The sequence below is a fragment of the Scleropages formosus genome, chromosome 9 (genome assembly GCF_900964775.1).
Source record: "Scleropages formosus chromosome 9, fSclFor1.1, whole genome shotgun sequence".
Taxonomy (NCBI): domain Eukaryota; kingdom Metazoa; phylum Chordata; class Actinopteri; order Osteoglossiformes; family Osteoglossidae; genus Scleropages; species Scleropages formosus.
This window is the reverse complement of record NC_041814.1, coordinates 21,584,713-21,602,212: the sequence shown is the minus strand read 5'-3', so window position 1 is coordinate 21,602,212 and position 17,500 is coordinate 21,584,713. Positions and strand designations below refer to the sequence as shown.

At 42.0% G+C, this 17,500-nt stretch overlaps 1 protein-coding gene across 1 annotated transcript in view; it reads right to left on the bottom strand.

Annotated features, from left to right (window-relative positions):
- zfhx4 (zinc finger homeobox 4) overlaps nucleotides 1-15,912 on the bottom strand; it is a 78,462-nt gene extending 62,550 nt beyond the window's left edge. Inside the window, exon 1 of the mRNA XM_018754204.2 lies at nucleotides 15,879-15,912. The gene's annotated coding sequence lies outside the window, so the exon portion shown is untranslated. The remainder of the gene's footprint in view (nucleotides 1-15,878) is intronic.
- Nucleotides 15,913-17,500: the final 1,588 nt, after the last annotated feature.

Genomic DNA, 17,500 nt, shown 5'->3' with positions numbered 1-17,500 from the left:
AAGGACCATTGGCATGAAAAGATGATTTAAAAGAAAACAATGGCAATAACAGAAAAGCTTCATCCTCTGCTCAGCCTTGCATTGAACAGCTCTTTAGAGCTTGTCTTTGGCTCACTACAAAGCAATTTTGTGGATTAATTTAAAACAACCCATGGCTAAACAGGGCCGTTAGAAACCTTCCACAGATACTAAGCATGAGGAATAGCTGCTTAAAAATGTTTTCAACTCAAGCCATCTCTAATCTCCATAGCTGAGATGCAGAAGGTCGGAGGAGGGGTTAGTTGCTGAAGCAACTGCAAATTTGCAGAGAAAATGAAAAAAGAAAAAAATATATCATTTATGATGGGTAAACTGAGAGTCGAATCACCCCAGAGCAAAGCACAACAAAGCAGTCTGGGTTATTGACAGAAAAAACGTTATCAGCGCAAAATGCATTCTGAAGCGGTAAAAAAAAACAACAATTACTGTATAAAAAGAAGTTCAGGTATGCACTCAGAACTTACTTACTTGAGTGATTCTCACTCTGTTGTAAAGGAGCAAAAAAAAAAAAAAAGAAAAAGGAAAAAAAAAACAACAACAAAACAAAAAAGAATGACAGCAATTGCGTTCCGCAAAATGACTGCGCTTCTCCGAGACGCGCTCCCTCGTAGTGGTGCGAGTTAAATGACAGGTGCTCCTCTGTGATAATTTCCTCATCTCCCCACGTCGGATCACAGGGCACATCGCGGAGCCGGGAGCAGGAGACCCCCCCGCCGCCTTCCCCCCGCCCCTCCGGGGCCCCTGGGTCCCGAGTGCAGTCAACATTCCAGCAGCACTCTGGGAGTCTCTGACACAAATCACAAACTACGCAAATCCTACATGGAATCCCGCTTGCACGCCACCTGACGTAAGGACGAGATTAATCGCTGCACATGTCTCTGAGGCTTGTTTCTGTTATATTTTACCCATTACACTTGCAAAGCTATCCGCGGCTCTTTGTAGCGCAGCTGCCAGCAGGTGCATGACATCACTGTCGTCCGCGGGCTCGCTTCAGATTGGCCGAGCGCGAAGCCGAAGGAGAGCGCACTTTTAAACGGTTACGAGGAGCCCTGCGTCGCGTTCATATTTTATTACTGGTATTTATTTATTTTCATTAGCGGCGACGGTGGGTCAAAGCAACATAAGAACCGAATCAGCTACACAGAAAGAATGAGGATGTGACAAACACCAAAAAAGTGTGACCAAGTACCATTGTCCAAGAAGACCGCTATCCAAAAAAGGTGTCCTGAGCTCGTATGACTTACCACACAGATTCGATGAGAATTTTTTTTCTAGCTGAAGATTCGTCACTCGGATCATCCGTATGGTGTTTTTACAGCGGGAACAACAGAGTATTACCACGGAATGCATATCGCCGACACTTTTCGCCAAAGCAACTCATATAACGAATAATGCTAGGTTTGTACTCCGTCCTAAGCCGCTTACAATTACTTACCCGTTTAAACAGGTGGGTAATTTTACGGTCATTTCAGGATGAGTACCTTGACCAAGGGTAGTGCAGCAGGAGCAGGGATTCGAACCTGGGTCCTTTGACCGAAAGGTGACGGCTGCGACCGCTAGTATGTCACTTGCTGCCCCGTTTTAACAACTTGCATTGGCTGCACGCACGTACGCACGTATACACGCGTGCGTACGGCAAAGGGAAAAGCAGCAAAACACAGCCCGTGTAGGCACAGGCTTGCGGTCAGCCCTCACCAATCACCGCTTATCGTGAAAACACAGCAGCGCGCAGCCGGCAGAGACACGAACCTCTCCTTGCACCACCTGCTGAAGGAAAAGAAAACGCAGTTGAGTACATACCCTTTCTTTCCAAACACCCCTTGTCTGTGACACCTTTCTGAACTGCAGCAGCATCAAACTCAGTGCAAAACAGAATATTCCAAAAGCAATTTCACTTCCATCTGTGTGGGAGCTTAACTGTGGAAACTGCTTCATTCCCCCCCCCCCCCCGGTTGCTACACTCCTTTCAACCTACACAACATACCAACAAAAAAAAAAAGAAAAAAAAAGCCTACCTACACAAAGATCTTTCACTTAAAGTATAAAAAAGGGTCTGTTAAACAATGAGGACAGATCTGCCGGCACAGAAACGGCTCCCGTTCCCATTAGAACAAAGAAGTGGCAAACACGGTTTCTACCTCTGTTTTTTAATTAAGACTGTCCCGGCCCTCTTCTACGGTCCGTGGAGACGCAGCCTGTGAAGTGATTAAAAAGAATGTGATCTGATCAAGAGGGAGAATAATGGGACTGGAATGCTAGGTTTGCCGGAGTGCTAAGTTCTTGGGAAAGGAGGCTAAAAGACTCCCTTTGCCTATTGTTTTTCAACCCCCCCCTTCAACCCCCCACCACCCCATTCCATCTGCTTTTCAGGGGCTCTCCGTGGAGGACGGCGAGCTTTTTAAGCATGGGATTTCTTTTCTTTTTGTGTCCCTCTCTCGCTCACATTTTTTTTTTTTTTTCTCTCTCCACTTTCTTTCTTTCTTCCTTTCTGTCCTTTTTTATGGAAAATGCAGGTTAAAAGTTAGCAGGCCCAGATAGCGGGAGTGGTTGCAACTTGTAAAAGTCAGATAAGGAAAAAATAAACGAAATATCCTTGAATTATATCAGGTTTGCGAAAGGTCATCACTGTCTCTGCTGTGGCCTTTTCCCAACACCAAATCCTCTATCAAAATGTCATAGTGAGTTAGGCAAAGACAAAAGAGAGGCGCAGTGTGAAAACTGCACATATATCTAATCCTGACAATACAATGAATAGGCCTTCACAAGTGTAATTATACTTGTTTATTTGTTGCCATGTAGAAAGGACTGATGAAAAATCCATCAAAGTGGTATTATCCAGGCATCAAGAGTTTCTTTGGCCTCCAAGACCACACTAAGACTTCATTCTTTATGGTTAAAGTCCAAAAGAAAAGAGCTTGCCAAGAAGCGAACAAAAAAAAAAAGCAGAGTACGCTGGACTTTCTTTCTGCGGGGTTTTTGCCGACGCCTTTTGTGCCCAGAGGTGTAACAGCAGACTCTCCCCTTCATTACAAATACTCTTCAGGGCTTCCATTTTAAAGAGACACCGTATTATTAAAGTCGGGCGTGGCGGCGACTCCATTCCTGAAGTTTGTTTAGTGGAGAAACCCCTTTTGTGCAAATTACTTCTCCATAAATTGTTTTGGGAAATAAATTCAACTTGCAGTGCCCGCCTATTTGGTTTAAAAAAAAGTTGCGCGTGTATTTATTTCTAAAGCGACCGAGCACGGAGGACGTGGACGCGTCTGCCAAAGGCACAGACACGGATTACGTGCCGTTCGCCACCGCATTAGAGAATTCCCATGCGCCAACTTTTAACCGGTGCGGCCGAGGAGCTCACCTGCACGTGTTGAGCAAAAAAGGGATTTGAAGGACACATCGCTTCAGCTTAAGGAGGGGAAAAAAGAGAACCGTAGACGGAAAAGGCTATAAAACTCAAGCGGATCACCCTTACTTTTCCCTCCACGTAAATATATAAATAAATAAACAAGCAAACTCCCGACTTTTTCGAGGGAGCTGCAAGTATTTTTTTCCCCCTCTCTAACAGTATCAAGGAAAAAACGTAATCTAAGTAGCCTTTTTGCTACAGAACAGAAAAGCAGTAATTTTTTTCCCCCTTTTTCTTCTTCTTCTTCTTTTGCTGGCAATCTGGAAACACTCTGGAGTTAATTACAGCTGATTCGAAGTGAACCGCACAAACAAAGGCCAGTCTATGTCCAGACAATTATACTGCATTAACCAGCTTAAAGCTTCCTGCTGATGCCTCACAGCTCTTCCATTACACCCCTCTACCTTCCCAGCACGCGGAAAAGAGCCTCGGCCAGGAGGATTAACGGAGAGCACCGCCAAAGAATGTGTGACGACCTCTCCCGGCATAGCGAAAACTTTAGGCCCGGGGTCGCCACGAAGGGGAGAGGGGGTAATTAAGTTTGAAAGAAAGCCCCCTGCAACAAACAATAACTCTCTTCCAGGAGGTATAGGGAAATATATATATATACGCAAAATTAAAAAAAAAAAAAGATAATGGTTACGTTTACGCCAACACTCCCTGAGTAGGGTATCGCTGGTGAAGAAATGGGGGAAACATCTTTCCAGCTGTTGTTGAAAAGTTTTACAACGGTTGCCTTTTTTCACGTCCATTACCTTCTCCATACCCAATGATACATGAAATCAGATGTTATTTTCTTCTGCTGGGGGGCCATGTGATGGTCTTCCTCGCCCTACATGGCTAGTCCTAAGGCCTGACTTGGTCCTATTTGGGGCTTTCTCACGGTGAAGGTATGACGTTAGAATCGTTACTTTTTGTAATACGTTAATAGTGCATTGAAAGCGTGAAAGTCGAAGGAGACCAGAAATTCTATTCTCAGGTGGGGCAGGACAGACACATTACCACCCTTTCTGCAGCTCAGATGTATTTTGCGAAAGAACAAAATCCTGGATGCAAATCAATATATTATCTCCTTTTTTTCAGCCGGGTCTGCCCCCCCTACCCCCACCCCTTTGCAGTGTTTTAGCCTAATTAGGAGAGAGGACATGTTATTTTCCAGACATGAGTAATAATATACAAAACAGCTGATGCTGGGGTGGGGGAGGTGAGCCACCTTTCAAACAAGTCAGCTCAGAACTACTGAAGAGGCCTCTGAGTTTCTGACTCATTCATTTTAAGTGCGTCTGCTGCTCGATCTTACTGCTGTCAAAATATCCACAGCAGCAAAGGTCTGTGAGTCGCACGAAATTCGCAGGAAAAGATGCTTCCCTGCTTTTCTGTTTTTCTGTTGCGTGTTTCCTGCGTGTCCATATGAGAAAGAGCGGAATAAACATTTGGTTTTAAAAGTCCTCATGTTCGGTAATCACCTGCTCTTTGTCTTTCTAGTGTAGAGCTGGATTAGTGTTAAAATGATGACTGCTTAATCCCTTTGATTTCCCCGTGCTAAATAAATATTAATCTGCTGGTCAATCATGCTCTTGTAAAGTACAATATATACAATATGAAAGTGCTTACCAGTTACATAAATTGCTGTTTAAGTTACATCTGTTTCAAAACAAAAGCACCCAACGCTGCCCTAAAAAAGTCCAAACAAGAAAAAAAAAAAAAAAAAAAAAAAAAGAAATCTAGGGGTTGTGCTGGTATTTATACGAAAGACGAAGGTTTACGATTGCGGTGTATTTCAGGGATGTTCCAAACTTTTCACTTTCTTTTACGATTTACACAAATTAAAAGTATTCTAACATGAAAAGAGCAATTCATTGTCCCCAGAAGAGCAGAATCTGTTTATCACCCTGCATGGGAAAGAAGTCCAAACCACATGGTCAGCACCTTCCACAGCCTACATCTGAGTAAATGAAAGCTAGCATTAACAAGAAGTATGCAAACACACAGATTGGAATCAGCTTAACCTGAGGGAACCCAGGTATGTCCCCAGGGCCCCTCACGCACAGCGGAAAAGAGCCACAGCCAGGGGCCGTTTTTTTCCTGACGGAATCGCGGTGCAATATAACGAAGGGAAGAAAGCGCCTCACAGCGCCTGCGTCCTGTACGAGCCGAACGAAAAACATTAACGTTGACGCTTCATTCGGCAGGAGTGAACCTTGCCACATGAAATCCACTCTGACTTCCCAGATGTAAAGAAGCTCAGAACGAGCACGACCCGGTGAGCACGTGCCCATTTATCCCTCTTTGTTGATGGATGGGTCTTCATGAAACTTAGCGAATGCATTCGAAATGACGAGTTGTTCTACTTTAGGGTCCTGAGTGTCTGTTTTGGAGACAGCTACGCCTATATAATTGAGGAGCCATTTCTGCCCAACGAGGCTGACCTTTCCCGCTGTCATTTTTCCCTGGGTAACAATAAAAATGTAAAGTTCAAACCCCGCTCTACCCAGCTGGCCTCGCGGCTGCCTCTCCACGCCATTATCTTCATAAACATAATCACAGGCCAGGTGTCCCAGGAAACATTCCAGTGCTGTTAGCGATGTGTTAACCAAGTGCTGCTGGGAAAGATGTTTCAGCAGCACTCCAAATGACATCTTCAGGTGCGACATTTAAAATATTTCCACAAAGTGAGACCTTAAAAACACAGGCATTTCCTCTTACGTCCTTGCTGAGCCCTTCGGAGACCTCGCCTGGTGGTTTGCCAATTTTCTGATCTCCTGTAATTACTAATTAACTTGGGACTGTATTTAATTAGGGAGTTCTGAAAATGAACTTTAGACCAAATGCATTTGCTTTTTAAACAAACTTTACCCTGACAGCTGTTGTCAGTTTATCCTCCGCTACAACCAAAAAAAGAATTGTTTGTTTCCTAGGCCATTATAACATTACCCTCCCCCCCAACCCCGAAAAACACAAGGCCCTTAAATGTTGAAAAGTCTACATTTTAATTGGACTTTACCATGAGCAAACAACTGTCAGACCTAATTAGTCTGACATCAGATTAGAGATACAATATTGCTATTTTCAAACAAACTTGTCATGCAAACTAAGAATCAAATAATAAGAAGAGTCTGCCAATGGAATATAGCATTTGTGACAGATTTTTTTTTAAAAGGAAATAATTTCATGATTGCACGCATAAAATGGTTCATTTTATTATGCTAATAGGAATGTCCAGGCTGACTTTCAGATGAAATCATTCCGAAAACATGCATCTCTATGACGCCGTAATGAGAGGGAACATTAAAGGAACTGGCATCTCTTTCTGTCGATGTGTTCTGGAGCCTCCGTGAATGGTCTTTTCCACCAGCGCTAGCACATTATTGGCAAAGTGAGGGGAATGGACGGCCGTGGAGTGGTTCTAGCACTCGTTTAAGCCCTGACAAGATGTCGGGGGTACGGCGAGGTCAACGACGGCTTCTAACAGCAAATTAACCCGGCATCAGCGTAACACGAAGTTAATTAAACTTTGCTTACAAACACCATTAAAGGGAAAGAATGCTGATTATATCTGGGCTCTGAATGCAAATACACAAGGGACACATCCTGTTTGCTATCAAATACCATGCAGTAATAACCATGCATTTGCAATAGATTAGGAAGAAGGGGGATGATATCACACAGAAACACATATACACAAGTACGATGGATTTCCATAATAATATGCTGAAGAGACAAGGCACAAAATTCCTGGATTCAAGTGAAAAATACTGAATTTCACAACTGCTTGGCTTACTATCTGACAGTCAGAGTGCGTTTCTCCAATTAAATTCAAATAACTTTTATTTCAATTTATCACCCCTCCCAAAAAAAATAAATAAATAAATAAATAAACAACTGAACCACCATGGTTGAGCAAGCACATATTTTAATTACTTTAGTCTGTCTGGAGGTTCTTTGAACACACTAAACAAAAAGCTACAACCTGCTATTGTACCTTCAGCTTAAACGAGTGAGGTCTAAACTGTAAAATATAGATCCATTTTTTTTTATGCTCTCCTTCTTCTTTCATTTGTACTATGTTTTTGAAAACACTGACTTCTTTAGGCTGACATGCCACACACTGGAACAACTTCCACAAAATATTTTCTGTGTTTAGTCTAGCTCACCGCAGCTCATACATCACATGCGATGCTCAAGTGTTCCATAAAACATAATTCGTTTGGATGAGCAATCACAAAAGGTACAATTCAATCCTATATTTTTATTATATACATTTTAATCCTTGTGTGACCTGCTCCTCTTTTTTAAACATGAAAATGTAAACTTCTTTAGAACAAATAATTAAAGCATATTCCACTGCTGTTGCCAGACCAGACTGAGACAGGATATGAGAAGGCTAGTATTAACTAAATACTTCTCCGGGGATTTCTGTAGCTGTACTCAACCTCTGCCCCAACACAAACACTTAGGCAGTGGTGCATCAGGAAAGATCCTCCCTCCCCACAGGTGGAATGCCCATGTTAATCTCCTCATTTTGTGATACGCAGGAATAAATATGCATATTGCATATTCATGAGGCCGGCTCTCATTTATCTGTTTATTCAATACACCAGAGTCATACATATTTAATTATCTCCTCATCCCTCTCATAATGGCTAATAATGTGGTTGCTATTCACAGCCAATTGGAGGGGAAAACAATAATCAAAAATGTGGAAGTATCTGATGAAGCGTGCTGAGCCTGAGCTCGCTTTAAAAACCTGACAAGAGCAGCATACAAAACAAGAGCCACATCTGCAACAAAAGTTTGCCCTCGCTGTTGCGCACGGCATCTGCCACCACTGGAGTAAACAACAAAAAAGGAGCCACGTGCAACGCTGGGTGTCATCCATGAATAAAATATTTTTTTGTTATGTTCTTGTTGCTTGAGCCACTACACTTGGAGGAACACGACAGCACTGGCTTCAAATTCAGTCTCGCGTTTGGTGAAGAAAACCCTTGAGCCATTGTCCCTCTGAAGTAGAATTCACCCTTTTCTGCTCTTCCGCCAATGTCAAGTGTCAGTTGGTCTTTTATTCCAATGGCCGTTCACCACCCATGATGACAGAGAGGTCATCTGCCGAAGCAGCATGGGCTCCTCGAAAAAACGTAGGCCGTCGTCTGCTTCCTCAAACACTTAGCTACGTCCAAACTAACGGTCCTGCTCCAGTTTCATTCACAGATTTCGTTCTGGAAGGTTCGCCAAGTGTTTCCGAAGGCCGCGGCGGTGTAAATCCATTACATGTCTGGGATAACTCTAAAGTTGCACTTCAGTATCACTATTATTAAAGTGCGTCCAGTTGCTAAGTGATAAAGGGAATATTCCAGCGTGAAACAGAAATGAACTTTTCCATATGTATCATAGCCACGCTCTGAAATAAAGTGAAAGCATATCGCAAAAAGATCCAAAGCACACACTTCCCATCCAATGCCAAACTCGTAGCAATCCCACGGCTTCCCTTTGTTGCACTGTGCTTGTCATGGCGGATAAACACAAACATTAAATCCAAGCAAAATGACCGCAGAACAAAGAGGAACCTCCTCGCAGCTTAAAAACTGACTGTAGACGGCGGATAGCCTTAAACTCTGATTAGCGTCCGAATTCACACGACAACCATCGGCACGTTCGGCCAGCCTCGCTGGGCCGGGCCGAGTCAGTCCGAATCCGGATTGTTGTCTCTCACCTCGATCTTGGACCCAAGAGCAGGGGCCAAGATACGGGAGGATTAAACGAACACAGCTGCGTTTACCCTAGCAAAACGTCCAACTCCTCCCGTTTAACCCAGACTATAGGATTAAAAAAAAAGTCTTAAACCCTTAGGATTTCAACGGAAACATTAAGCCAGTACTTTTCGCAGTTATTTTTAAATATGTTGTCATAAAATGAGCAATTGTTTCAAAAAAGGAACGTGAAAACCAAAAATACTTCTATTCCAGCATCTACATTTCTAATGTCATTTCGAAAAGCTCTGTTTTGACCAATTTAAGGGTGTGCCACTATCCAAATAAAAAGAACCAAAGAAAATGAAAAAGGTAATATCTTATTGCACTGAACCACAGACATTCTGGAAAGCGGTAACGCAATATCAGCTGGACGAACACCAAATGTAACAGAAATAATTAAAGTTTTTACTGGGAGCAAAGATTACATTTCCGCTCCATAACAAATCCTTACCGCAACAACCTTACTACAACATTTACTATACTTTGCATGCTATATCATTTGTTTAATATGACTTTTATTGTTACAGAGATGCAAGCAACGGATTTCAGCAGTACGGAGACTGATAAACACAGGCGGGAAGCATATAGGAAACGCTATGGACACTATAAAGAAAACAGGCCGATGGACTTGGCAGCGAGTCGCAAATCGGCATCTGGCGAACTCTGTCAAAACTTGTCTGAGTAAGGACAGACCTGGCAGTCACAACAGCTTGTATCACTCCTCGACCTGTTTAAAACCCACAGACAGTAATAATCACTCACAGAGCATCGTGTGAAGGAAGGGGAGGAAAAAAAAACATTCCCACCTTTGCAGTCAATTCAACACTTCCGCTTGCCGGAACTATTAGGTCACAAGTGTTATTATTTTTTTAAGTAATCTCTTTGTCCAAAGTGGCCCGCAAGTAGTCAGAGTTGCCACGTTTTCTATTCCGTAAAGGGGAAGAAAAAAAAAAAAAAAAAAAAACAGGAAAATTACCATATGAAAGGCTTGCTATGGTGCATAGAAGGTCAGTGACAGAAGTTCCTGTCTCATAAAAAACATTCTTCAACGCAAGACAGTTTCTTTTGTAGCGTCTTGCATTCACCACGAGGGATCATCTCCATAGAGCAGAATTAATTCCTGTGACGCTGTACCATGTAATGTTTCCTGTAGTTGTGGAAGTGACAGAGGCGTGATCCATTAGTCAGCCCACCCGAAGCAGGATGTCCCACGTATATCTGCCTTGGAACGGCACTAATTTCAATTTTTTCCCCCATTTTTTTCAGGACCCCAGTGCAAATTCAAAAACGTATGACAGCCAAGACACATCAACAACCTCATCTTTCGTAAGAGAAAAAAGAAGAAAAAATAATTACACCGTGTGAAAATACCCGCATTCATTTCACTTAAAAGGTTTACCACGAATTCCCAAGGTCTATTTCATCTTAATAACGAAATAATAAATGAAAAACATGCCACAAAAACTACATGCTCAGCATTTGTCAAGACACACAGCTAGCATGCTAAAGTTTACCGTAGGCCTGCCTGCCTGCGACCCTTTATTTATCAGCCTCGGACAGCATCATTACCATACATATTGCTTCACGTGATGGCAAAATTTAAGGGCATCTTGGAAAGCTCCCGAATCAGGATCCTGCCCCTCGTTGTTTTGCACCCTCGACAAACACATCTTTAGGAAGAGACAGGCGCAAGAATAAAGAAAGAAAAGGAGGCATTTTCATCTTCCTTTCATCTCAGTCATTCAGTCAACCACTGAATGCCCCATTCAATGTCGCTTTTCATTATGCAAAAAAATGCTAATCCTTTCCGATGCTTTCACACTTGTATAAACCCCCATTCCTCCCACTGAAAAGCAATTATATCAGTTTACATTTCAGTCAAAAAACAGGATTACGGCAGGAAAACTAGCATCTTTCTGGGTTCCATCTCTTTACCTATAGGAAACCGGAGATTAACGGCAAAAGTATGTTTTTCCCATTTTATAACGGATCGACTTTAATGATACGATTTAATTAGCTCGAGGAGGGGAAAGAAAAGAGGGATAGCTTCAGTTTCTGGGGAAACACTTTTCAGCATCAAAACTGACTTTCCTTTATTCCAGAACCTGAATAGACCCCGTCTCCGTCTGGTCTATTAATCAGGAACAAATTATGAAAGAATGTCACTGGGTTGGATGATACTCGAAGAATCAGCAGCAGCCAAAATGCACTTGCATCCCACATGTGCGACGTCAGAGCCATGACAAATGATCCATTTGCATATGCAAATTCCCACACGAGGGAAACGTGTACAAACAAGTGTCATTGTAAAGTGGATTAAGCAACCTAGGCTTTCTTTTTTGGGGCACACTACAGCCAAGAACATTAGTCAGCACAATTAACCAAGTCACCATGGAGACTAATGAAATTTTGCAATGGTGCGACTTAAATTAGATAGCTGGTTATGTGTTGCCACAATCGAGCCCGAAATCCATTATTTGCCAGGGAACAATGTGTCGCTTGTGCTCAGATGATCTCCGCCAGCTGAACAAGCGTCTAAGTTGACAATTTGCATATGTTAATACAATTAAGCACTAATTACATGAAACTTGTACATATTCACAGGCTCTTTCCCTGGGCGCTTTGGAGTTTGAACCCCATCCAAGTATTTAACCCTTCAGACAGTGTGTAAGCCGGAGAGCCCCCACGTGTTACAGTACAGCCTAGGGGCTGACACAAAAAGCCCCCCACTAATACGTTAAGCCTGCTCCTGACTTCTTAGCTTCCCATTGGCGGTCCGGTGGACCCGGACGTATTCCGCAGCACCACAATCAGACGCAGCCCGTTTTTGTCTAACAGCAAACAACGTACGAGCAGCGGAGATGCCAAGCACATCAACAGCAATCACTCAAGTGGCAGGCAAGTTGGAAATAACGCAAATGACAGTCGCAGCTAAAAGGCCAACAAATGAGCAGCTGATTAATGTATGCAAAAGGGAATTAAGCGGTGCTAATTACTTTGACAGATTTAATTAATTCTAATTATACTTTTCTAGTAACTACATTCAGGAGTTCAAGATTCATTTAACTTTGATTACAGATAAATAACAATGAAGTATGTTTCAGTTTCTGAAGGTGCAGCTGAACATGTTTTTTACCATACTGCAACAGATCATTGCGTTTAAACATATCAGGAATTATAATGTTACAAGAAACTGAAACCAAAATAGTCTGAATGGAAAATCTAATGGCCATGGCGACAAAAAGGGCCTTTAGCACATTTCAAGCACATTTCTTTTAGCAAATGTAAATTAAGTGAATGAGTTCAAAATTTCAGATTAGGCCATTTCATACTGTGTACCAACGAGAGCTTTGTGACATGCGAATTTTTTTGAGTAGCACAGAAGCTAAGCCATCTGGTGTAAGAGAAATATAAAACAAAACATCTAGAAATACATTCTAAGATAAATATTATGAAAATACCTGAACAGCGATGCAAGCGTTTAATTTGAATTTACACTGAAAAATTACAGCTCAAAGTAATCAGCAAATTATAAATTCACAATGATAAAATGATCATCTAATTTCCATATTTTCCATGTTTCTACTTCTAACAAAAATAGATTGTTTCATGCGGAAAAAAATGGAACAAAACAATGTGTTCGGAAAGCTTTTTTTTGTTTGTTTGTTTTTTTTTAAATATTGATCCTTGTGGAGCAACACATAAACCAAAGGAATCATACCTCATTTTCTAAAGGTTTGTTGGCAAAAATAAATTGAAAAACCTTGTATGTTGTGTTATTTACCAAATGAATCATCAGCATAGGGCTCATTATTCACATGCACATGTACCAGTAATAAAACTATTCTATGTATTGAATTCATCAGAAATCTATAAACAAGAGTGTGTGTGTATGTTTAGGTCCTGGCAGAGGTGGCTCATGCTTTAAAATGAATCAATATTTGGTAACCACAACGTTTAAGTACTCAGACAGATATATATTTCTCTTTCGGCCTTTTGCTCAAATGAGGTTTCCGGATGCTCGACAGCACTGACAGTCATTTTCTCCATGCCTTTTGGATTTTTCAGTGTAGAACATTAAAATGCTGCAAAATGCTTGCTGCAAGCCTTTTCGGCAACGGGGGGATTTTAAATCATCCAGCTTCTTCTATTAGACTTGAGACTTATTGAGGTAGAAACCATAAAAAATGAAGAAGGGAAATTTAATCCCTGAAATATTGATTTGCACATTAATATCATATAGGCGGAGGGCAATTTTGCTTCATGGAAATGACACATTGTCGACCCTTGGAGGAGCCCAGACCTATCTTACTGCAGAACATGTCTGATTCTCAAGAGTTATTAAGGGCTCCCCTCCTCTGTTTTATGAGATTTCTCGCTGCCTACATTTACAATCTGAAATGTACTATCTTATATTAAAAAATAATATAATAAAATCCTGGGGGACTACATGATAAAGGGGAAAGCATTTACAGCACAACATAAACAATATTCCACCCTTAGAAGGTAAAAAATAAATAAATAAATAATAGGGAAAAAAAAAAAAAAACCCTTCAGAAGAACATGCCCATTTCCACAATTACTTTTCTATTCAGCTTGCAAGTGCGCATTTTCAGCATGTAAAAGTGAAAGTGGGGTCATTAAATATAAAAAGATTTCCCTAACATGCTCCTTTAAATCCTTACATTTTTAAGTAAGAAATCCACCGCGGAAATACCTGCTTCTGACAGTTCACAGCACTACGCGGGCTGCAGGATCCGGTGGAGATACCTGTCAAAACGCTCCTCAGTTCAGCTCGCGCTGCGTTTTTACATTAAATTAGTAGAAAAGTCAAATGCGAAAGAAAGCAGCGGAAATGTGGCGGGGGGGGGGAAAAAAAAAAACTTCCGCTCAGAATTTCCCTTGAAAAACAAAAGGAGTATGTCATACGAAATGATTCATGTGTCGTTACGCACATCATCATATTATACAATAATAATAATAACAATAATAATAATAATAAGTTGTCATTATTATTATTATTCTTATTATTACTGGAACAACAGTATAATGCCTGCTCATAATCAAAATGCGATAATCCTCGTGCTTTTTTTTTTTACATTCTGAATTAGGAAAATAATCTGGGACTTTGCACTGATAAACAGCCTTGCGTCCTACATGAAGCGCAGGAGCGAAGGACGAAGCCGCTGTTCTGCTGCTGTCAGTGTCACCGCGTGACGAGGCCACGTTCCGAGAGCGCGATTCGAAGAAGGTGGACGGAAGAGCGCGGTGTTCTGGGTGCTGCTCCGTACCCAGGTGTGGTGCCCTACTGGTGCGCAGCCCTGTTTTTTCTTGGCTCTCAGCGCGGCCGATCGATGCCCCCTGTCACTGTGGCGTCCCACTCGGAGCCCACTCAGGTCTGAGCGCCTCACACTGACCCACAGCCCACAGCCCACAGCCACGAAGCAGGGCTGCACTCGAGTGCTCGGCGCGCCTCTCCGGCTCCACGCAACGCGGAACACAACAGCACCCGCCAGGACAATAACAGTCACAATAATTAATAATAAACGCTCTACTATGACAAGGCAGGTCAAGCCTCTCTAGACTAAGGAAAAAAAAAAAAAAAAAATTAAAGGACATCTGTGGCAAAAAACCACATATGCGCGGGAGCGCTATGCTTACGCCAGGAGGACAGCTGTCAAAGAAGGAATGGAGCTCTGAAGAAAGTTTGTCCACGTTGTGGTCTTTTTTTTATTAAAAAGGCAAACATTATTATTATTTTTTTTTTCCTTGCTGGTGATCAGCACGGATGGATCTCCGGGAGTTGGTTTATGTTGCTGTCTCTGTGGACCAGCCTCATGTTGTATCCCAGCAGTCCCACTCCTTTAAAAAGAAAAAAAAAAAAAAAAAAAAAACAAAAAAACGGGTCCAAAAAAGCCACCATCCACGCCGCCGCGGAGGACACTGTCCACGCAGATCGCAGGTAACCCGCGCATAAAACAATTAACATAAAATGTAAAAACGCGAGCAAACAACCGATCGCGACCAGTTAAAGGTTCGCGGTGCCTTTTGTCCGCGGACACTAAACAAACTGTAATTTCACGCGTTTCCACGGCCACGGCGGACACGCGATCACGCACCGCCAAACGTTTGCGATCACGCGTTATAAGAATCATGTAACGAAAGTCGGACACGTCGTTGAAAACGCCAAAAAAACGCTCCGGAGCGCGCGCCGGGAGCTCGTGGAGAAGCGGACCGAGCACTCTCTCTCTCGTCGCGCGCGTGAAATCCCCCACACCACGAACCCTCGTTGTCTACGCTTTTCAGCTCTTTCAGAAATGAAGATCATACACATTGAACCTTAATATTAACACACTTACTACAATATGTATCGACTGTATTAGGGAGCCTGCATGTGGTTACTGGGAGTGATTTTGGCCGCGATTCTGTTGTCACTCATGTCGCTCCATGTATTGACAATCTGCAGATCAAATGACCGAATAAACAAACTGATAAGACATTTTTTAAAGTGTACCGCCAAACAGGGATCTGTGTAATCTAGAGAGCGGAATATCAAACCTTGTACTGTACCGGATCGGTCTCGAAAGATAATCAATACCCGACCTAAATTTAACACCAACTACTCAATAAAAGTTGAAAGTAAAAAAAAAAAAAAAAAAAAAAAAAAAAAAAAAAAAACTTACTTTCTTCCCTCCCGTAGTTCCCTCCTTCTTCTCCTGTGTTTTGTTTTTTTTTTTTTTTTTCAAAGCAAGTCACATCCAAAGACAGAGAAAGTTAATAAAAAAAGAAAGAAAAAAAAGAATAATAATAATCCTCCAACTTTTAGTGAGAAAAAAATAATACAAAAGTGGAATAGTGAGGAGATGAAAGGATCCTTTGGGTCCGGCTGGTGGAGCGTGAGCTGAGCGCTGCCTCGCAGTTTCGGTTTGCGGAGGGGCTCGCAAAAAGGAGGAAAGGAAATGAAAATCCGATATGTCTTTATTCTGCTAATTATTATCGTTTTAGCCCTGTTTAAAAAAATGGCTGATTAAGTTGAGTGCGCATGTCTTTGTGTGTCTATTCCCGATATGCACTCTGGGAATGAGAGAGAGAGAGAGAGAGAGAGAGAGAGAGAGAGAGAGAGAGAGAGTGGGGGGGGGGGGGGGAGTTGAGAGGGGGGAGAGAGAGAGAGAGAGAGCGAGCGAGAGAAAGGGGGAGGTGTAATTAGTGAGGTGATCAACAGTCTCCACATAGCATATGACGCGCTGTTTCAACTTTAGCGAGCGCCAGGGCGACAAAGGCCAGATACACAACCGAATGATCTAACGAGGAGACGCATCTCCGAGGGCTCCTGCTTGCCATGGGCGTCCGACAAACTGCACACACATCTCTCATGTTTTCTAGGAAGGACACGTTCCTCCACCGCTCTCTGTATATTTTACAAAAATGTTTCATACAGCTGAGCGTTTCAAACGCAAGTAGCCGCTCACGAACAACCTCATATACAGTAGAATTTTTCATAACAATCCAACACAATACCAGTAGGTGTAACGTGTCTACATGCTGCTAGAATACATTCATTGTCTTAACGCTTAGATACGTCTATTTGTAGGTATATAATCACCTTTGTTTGTGTACATGATGTCGTAACTAAAACACCAGCTATGTTACAGTATTTATCAGTGTATTTAGCTGCATGATGAGGGCAGTGAGGAATTACAGTGAGTGAAATACATGACAATCCCTGTTATAGTTTGGGAAGCATCATTTCTAAGAACTAAATGTTTCACACGGTGTGGTTTATTTCAGAGGCCGAAGAAAGAATGTGTGTGTGTGAAAGTGTGTTTTGAGTGTATCACATGTACTTATCGCAGAGGGACACGTCCGAGAGTTATAGGACCTGTAAACAAAAATTAAACGCTTATCATTTGTACACAGGCAAATGGCCAGATCTGAGTTTTATTTCACATTTGTGCGCCGATACACAGCAGTACAATAAGAAGACAAGAAACTGTGAGGCGTATCACTGTAAAATCCCCACGAAAACATCGACGAATTAGGATTATACATTAATACACACACAGATTTGTTGAAACACAGCAAATCAAGAACACAACACGTATAATAATTCGGAGAATTATTATGTATGTTTCTTTTTTCCCCTTTTCTAATTTTTGTTTACTTGAATCTATACAGTGTTAGACTAAATTAACTCCGCCTAGGCTAAAGTTATTCTTCCTGGGCAGGAATTTTTTTCTTTCTTTATTTATTTATTTATTTTGTCCTACTCATCTTAACCTTATATTTCTCTTTGTCTCCTAATAGT